Below are 7,125 nucleotides of genomic sequence, written 5' to 3'. Positions count from 1 at the left end.
GGAAATCTTGATCCCTCCAGCAGATGCCTCCATTCCTCAAGTGCTAATTTAATGGCTAGAAGCTCTCGATCCCCGATGGAGTAGTTCCTCTCCGCCGGAGAGAAGGTCCTAGAAAAAAAACCACAAGTAACAGCATGCCCGGAAGAATTTTTTTGTAGAAGGACCGCTCCAGCTCCTACAGAGGAGGCATCAACCTCCAATAGGAAGGGTTTAGATGGGTCAGGTCTGGAGAGCACGGGAGCCGAAGAAAAGGCAGACTTGAGCCGTTTAAAGGCGTCTTCCGCTTGAGGAGGCCAAGACTTGGGATTGGCATTTTTTTTGGTTAAAGCCACGATAGGGGCCACAACGGTAGAAAAATGTGGAATAAATTGCCTGTAATAATTGGCGAACCCCAAAAAACGTTGGATAGCACGGAGTCCGGAGGGGCGTGGCCAATCTAAGACGGCAGAGAGTTTGTCTGGATCCATTTGTAGTCCCTGGCCAGAGACCAAGTATCCTAGGAAAGGAAGAGATTGGCATTCAAACAGACATTTCTCTATCTTGGCATAAAGTTGATTGTCACGAAGTCTCTGAAGAACCATACGGACATGCTGGCGGTGTTCTTCTAGATTGGCAGAAAAATCAGGATATCGTCCAGATATACAACAACACAGGAGTATAAGAGATCACGAAAAATTTCATTAACAAAGTCTTGGAAGACGGCAGGGGCATTGCACAGGCCAAAGGGCATGACCAGATACTCAAAGTGTCCATCTCTAGTGTTAAATGCCGTTTTCCATTCATCCCCCTCTCTGATGCGGATGAGATTATAAGCACCTCTTAAGTCCAGTTTGGTAAAGATGTGGGCACCTTGGAGGCGATCAAAGAGTTCAGAGATGAGGGGTAGGGGGTAGCGGTTCTTTATCGTGATTTTATTAAGACCGCGGTAGTCAATGCAAGGACGTAGAGAGCCATCTTTTTTGGACACAAAGAAAAATCCGGCTCCGGCAGGAGAGGAGGATTTACGGATAAAGCCTTTTTTTAAATTTTCCTGGATGTACTCCGACATAGCAAGAGTCTCTGGGGCGGACAGAGGATAGATTCTGCCCCGGGGTGGAGTAGTGCCCGGGAGGAGGTCAATAGGACAATCATAAGGCCTGTGAGGAGGTAGAGTCTCAGCTTGTTTTTTGCAAAAAACATCCGCAAAGTCCATATAGGCCTTAGGGAGACCGGTTACAGGGGGAACCACAGAGTCACGGCAAGGGGTACTGGGAACCGGTTTTAGGCAGTCCTTGAAACAAGAGGGCCCCCAACTCTTGATCTCCCCAGTGGACCAATCCAGGGTTGGGGAATGGAGTTGAAGCCAGGGTAGTCCAAGGAGGATTTCGGAAGTGCAATTGGGGAGGACCAAAAATTCAATCTTCTCGTGATGAGGTCCGATGCACATTAGAAGGGGCTCCGTGCGGAAACGTATGGTACAGTCCAATCTTTCATTGTTTACACAATTGATGTAGAGGGGTCTGGCGAGACTGGTCACTGGGATGTTGAACCTGTTGACGAGAGAGGCCAAAATAAAATTTCCTGCAGATCCGGAATCCAAGAAGGCCATGGTAGAGAAGGAGAAGGCAGAGGCAGATATCCGCACAGGCACAGTAAGACGTGGAGAAGCAGAGTAGACATCAAGGACTGTCTCACCTTTGTGCGGAGTCAGCGTACGTCTTTCCAGGCGGGGAGGACGGATAGGACAATCCTTCAGGAAGTGTTCGGTACTGGCACAGTACAGGCAGAGATTCTCCATGCGGCGTCGTGTCCTCTCTTGAGGTGTCAGGCGAGACCGGTCGACCTGCATAGCCTCCACGGCGGGAGGCACAGGAACAGATTGCAGGGGACCAGAGGAGAGAGGAGCCGGGGAGAAGAAACGCCTCGTGCGAACAGAGTCCATATCCTGGCGGAGCTCCTGACGCCTTTCGGAAAAACGCATGTCAATGCGAGTGGCTAGGTGAATGAGTTCATGTAGATTAGCAGGGATTTCTCGTGCGGCCAGAACATCTTTAATGTTGCTGGATAGGCCTTTTTTAAAGGTCGCGCAGAGGGCCTCATTATTCCAGGATAATTCTGAAGCAAGAGTACGGAATTGTACGGCGTACTCGCCAACGGAAGAATTACCCTGGACCAGGTTCAACAGGGCAGTCTCAGCAGAAGAGGCTCGGGCAGGTTCCTCAAAGACACTTCGAATTTCTGAGAAGAAGGAGTGTATAGAGGCAGTGACGGGGTCATTGCGGTCCCAGAGCGGTGTGGCCCATGACAGGGCTTTTCCAGACAAAAGGCTGACTACGAAAGCCACCTTAGACCTTTCAGTAGGGAACTGGTCCGACATCATCTCCAAGTGCAGGGAACATTGGGAAAGAAAGCCACGGCAGAATTTAGAGTCCCCATCAAATTTATCCGGCAAGGATAGTCGTAGACCAGAAGCGGCCACTCGCTGCGGAGGAGGTGCAGGAGCTGGCGGAGGAGATGATTGCTGAAGCTGTGGTAGTAGCTGCTGTAGCATCACGGTCAGTTGAGACAGCTGTTGGCCTTGTTGCGCTATCTGTTGTGACTGCTGGGCGACCACCGTGGTGAGGTCGGCGACAACTGGCAGAGGAACTTCAGCGGGATCCATGGCCGGATCTACTGTCACGATGCCGGCTGGCAGGTAGTGGATCCTCTGTGCCAGAGAGGGATTGGCGTGGACCGTGCTAGTGGATCGGTTCTAAGTCACTACTGGTTTTCACCAGAGCCCGCCGCAAAGCGGGATGGTCTTGCTGCGGCGGTAGTGACCAGGTCGTATCCACTAGCAAAGGCTCAACCTCTCTGACTGCTGAAGATAGGCGCGGTACAAGGGAGTAGACAGAAGCAAGGTCGGACGTAGCAGAAGGTCGGGGCAGGCAGCAAGGATCGTAGTCGGGGGCAACGGCAGGAGGTCTGGAACACAGGCTAGGAACACACTAGGAAACGCTTTCACTGGCACAATGGCAACAAGATCCGGCGAGGGAGTGAAGGGGAAGTGAGGTATAAATAGGGAGTGCACAGGTGAACACACTAATTGGAACCACTGCGCCAATCAGCGGCGCAGTGGCCCTTTAAATCGCAGAGACCCGGCGCGCGCGCGCCCTAGGGAGCGGGGCCGCGCGCGCCGGGACAGGACAGACGGAGAGCGAGTCAGGTACGGGAGCCGGGATGCGCATCGCGAGCGGGCGCTACCCGCATCGCGAATCGCATCCCGGCTGGAGACGGTATCGCAGCGCACCGGGTCAGTGGAGCTGCCCGGAGCGCTGCGGTAGCGAGAGAGAAGCGAGCGCTCCGGGGAGGAGCGGGGACCCGGAGCGCTCGGCGTAACAGGGGTACTCCGCCCCTAGACATCTTATCGCCTATCCAAAAGGGACCCTCGCGATCTTGGCTGCGGCACCCCAGACATCCAGTGCACGGAGCAAACTTTGCTCCATTCCGGATGACTGGCGATGCCGGGTGAAGGCTCGAAACGTCACGGTCACGCCCTGCTTGTGACGTCACGGCCCCCCCCATTAGTTAGGTATTGCATCTCCCCCATTAGGTAGGTATTGCAGTACCCCCCCCCATTAGTTAGATAGGTATTGCAGCTCCCCATTAGTTAGATAGGTATTGCAGCCCCCCATTAGTTAGGTAGGTATTGCAGCCCCACCATTAGTTAGGTAAGTATTGCAGCCCCCCTTAGTTAGGTAAGTATTGCAGCCCCCCCATTAGTTAGGTAGGTATTGCAGCCCCCCATTAGGTAGGTATTGTAGCCCCCCATTAGTTAGGTAGGTATTGCATCTCCCCCATTAGGTAGGTAATGCAGCAGCGCCCCCCCCCCCATTAGTTTGGTAGGTATTGCAGCCCACCCATTATTTAGTATTGCAGCCCCACCATTAGTTAGGTAGGTATTGCAGCCCCCCCCCATTAGGTAGGTATTGCAGCCCCCCCATTAGTTAGGTATTGCATCTCCCCATTAGGTAGGTATTGCAGCACCCCCCCCCCCCCCCATTAGTTAGATAGGTATTGCAGCTCCCCATTAGTTAGATAGGTATTGCAGCCCCCCATTAGTTAGGTAGGTATTGCAGCCCCACCATTAGTTAGGTAAGTATTGCAGCCCCCCTTAGTTAGGTAAGTATTGCAGCCTCCCCCCCCCCCATTAGTTGGGTAGGTATTGCAGCCCCCCATTAGGTAGGTATTGTAGCCCCCCATTAGTTAGGTAGGTATTGCATCTCCCCCATTAGGTAGGTATTGCATCTCCCCATTAGGTAGGTATTGCAGCACCCCCCCCCCCCCCATTAGTTAGATAGGTATTGCAGCTCCCCATTAGTTAGATAGGTATTGCAGCCCCCCATTAGTTAGGTAGGTATTGCAGCCCCACCATTAATTAGGTAAGTATTGTAGCCCCCCTTAGTTAGGTAAGTATTGCAGCCCCCCCCCATTAGTTGGGTAGGTATTGCAGCCCCCCATTAGGTAGGTATTGTAGCCCCCCATTAGTTAGGTAGGTATTGCATCTCCCCCATTAGGTAGGTATTGCAGCACCCCCCCCCCATTAGTTTGGTAGGTATTGCAGCCCACCCATTATTTAAGTAGGTATTGCAGCCCCACCATTAGTTAGGTAGGTATTGCAGCCCCCCATTAGGTAGGTATTGCAGCCCCCCCCATTAGGTAGGTATTGCATAACCCCATTAGGTAGGTATTGCAGTACCCCCCCCCCCCCCATAGGTTAGATAGGAATGGCATCTCCCCCATTAGGTAGGTATTGCAGCCCCTCCCCCATTAGTTAGATAGGTATTGCATCTCCCCCATTAGGTAGGTATTGCAGCCCCCCCCCCCATTAGTTAGATAGGTATTGCAGCCCCTCCCCCCATTAGTTAGGTAGGTATTGCCGCCCCCCCCCCATTAGTTTGGTAGGTATTTCAGCCCCCCCATTAGGTACATATTGCAGCCCCCCATTAGTTGAATGGATGTGAGTCCTCTGAATATATGCGAGTCCTCTGAGTGGATGTGAGTCCTCTGAGTGGATGTGAGTCCTCTGAATGGATGTGAGTCCTCTGAATGGATGTGAGTCCTCTGAGTGGATGTGACTCCTCTGAATGGATGTGAGTTCTCTGAGTGGAAGTGAGTCCTCTGAATGTATGTGAGTCCTCGGAGTGGATGTGAGTCCTCTGAATGGATGTGAGTCCTCTGAATGGATGTGAGTCCTCCCTCGGAGTGGATGTGAGTCCTCTGAATGGATGTGAGTCCTCTGAGTGGATGTGAGTCCTCTGAATGGATGTGAGTCCTCTGAATGGATGTGAGTCTTCTGAATGGATGAGAGTCCTCTGAATGGATATGTGTCCTCTGAATGCATGCGAGTCCTCTGAATGGATGTGAGTCCTCTGAATAGATGCGAGTCCTCTGAATAGATGTGAGCCTTCGGAATGGATGTGAGTCCTCTGAATGGATGTGAGTCCTCTGAATGAATGTAAGTCCTCTGAATAGATGTGAGCTTTCTGAGTGGATATGTGTCCTCTGAGTGAATGTGAGTCCTCTGACTGGATGTGAGTCCTCTGAGTGGATGTGAGTCCTCTGAATATATGTGAGTCCTCTGACTGGATGTGAGTCCTCTGACTGGATGTAAGTCCTCTGAATATATGTGAGTCCTCTGAGTGGATGTGAGTCTTCTGAGTGGATGTGAGTCCTTTGAATGTATGTGAGTCCTCTGACTGGATGTGAGTCCTCTGAGTGGATGTGAGTCCTCTGAATATATGTGATTCCTCTGAATGGATGTGAGTCCTCTGAATAGATGTGAGTCCTCTGAGTGGATGTGAGTCTGCTGAGTGGATGTGAGTATGCTAAGTGGATGGGTCCTCTCAGTGGATGTGAGTCTTCGGAATGGATGTGAGTCTTTTGAATGGATGTGAGTCCTCTGAGTGGATGTGAGTCCTCTGAGTGGATGCGAGTCTTCCGAATAGATCTGAGTCTTCTGAACGGATGAGTCCTCTGAGTGGATGTGAGTCCTCTGAATGGATGTGAGTCTTCTGAATGGATGCGAGTCTTCTGAATGGATGTGTGTCCTCTGAATGTATGTGAGTCCTCTGAATAGATGCGAGTCCTCTGAATGGATATGAGTCCTCTGAGTGGATGTGAGTCTTCTGAATGGATGTGAGTCTTCTGAATGGATGTGAGTCCTCTGAATGGATGTGAGTCCTCTGAGTGGATGTGAGTCCTCTGAATGGATGTGAGTCCTCTGAGTGGATGTGAGTCCTCTGAGTGGATGTGAGTCCTCGGAATATATGTGAGTCCTCTGAATGGATGTGAGTCCTCTGAGTGGATGTGAGTCTTCTGAGTGGATGTGAGTCCTCTGAATGGATGTGAGTCCTCTGAATGGATGTGAGTCTTCTGAATGGATGTGAGTCTTTTGAATGGATGTGAGTCCTCTGAGTGGATGTGAGTCTTCTGAATGCATGTGAGTCCTCTAAATGGATGTGAGTCCTCTGAATGGATGTGTGTCCTCTGAATGGATGTGAGTCCTCTGAATAGATGTGAGTCCTCTGAATGGATATGAGTCTTCTGAATGGATGTGAGTCTTCTGAATGGATATGAGTCCTCTGAGTTGATGTGAGTCGTCTGAATGGATATGAGTCTTCTGAATGGATGCGAGTCTTCTGAATGGATGTGATCCTCTGAATGGATGTAAGTCCTCTGAGTTGATGTGAGTCGTCTGAATGGATCTGAGTCCTCTGAATGGATGTGAGTCCTCTGAGTGCATGTGAGTCCTCTGAGTGCATGTGAGTCCTCTGAATGCATGTGAGTCCTCTGAGTGGATGTGAGTCTTCTGAGTGGATGTGAGTCCTCTGAATGGATGTGAGTCTTCTGAATAGATGTGAGTCCCCTGAATGGATGTGAGTCCTCTGAGTGGAGGTGAGTCCTCTGAACGGATGCGAGTCCTCTGAACGGATGTGAGTCCTCTGAACGGATGTGAGTCCTCTGAATGTATGTGAGTCCTCTGAATGTATGTGAGTCCTCTGAATGGATATGAGTCTTCTGAATGGATGTGAGTCTTCTGAATGGATGTGAGTCCTCTGAATGGATGTGAGTCCTCTGAATGGATGTAAGTCCTCTGAGTGGATG

Source organism: Hyla sarda, chromosome 3 (genome assembly GCF_029499605.1).
Source record: "Hyla sarda isolate aHylSar1 chromosome 3, aHylSar1.hap1, whole genome shotgun sequence".
NCBI classification, from domain to species: Eukaryota; Metazoa; Chordata; class Amphibia; order Anura; family Hylidae; genus Hyla; species Hyla sarda.
This window is presented reverse-complemented; position numbering follows the sequence as displayed.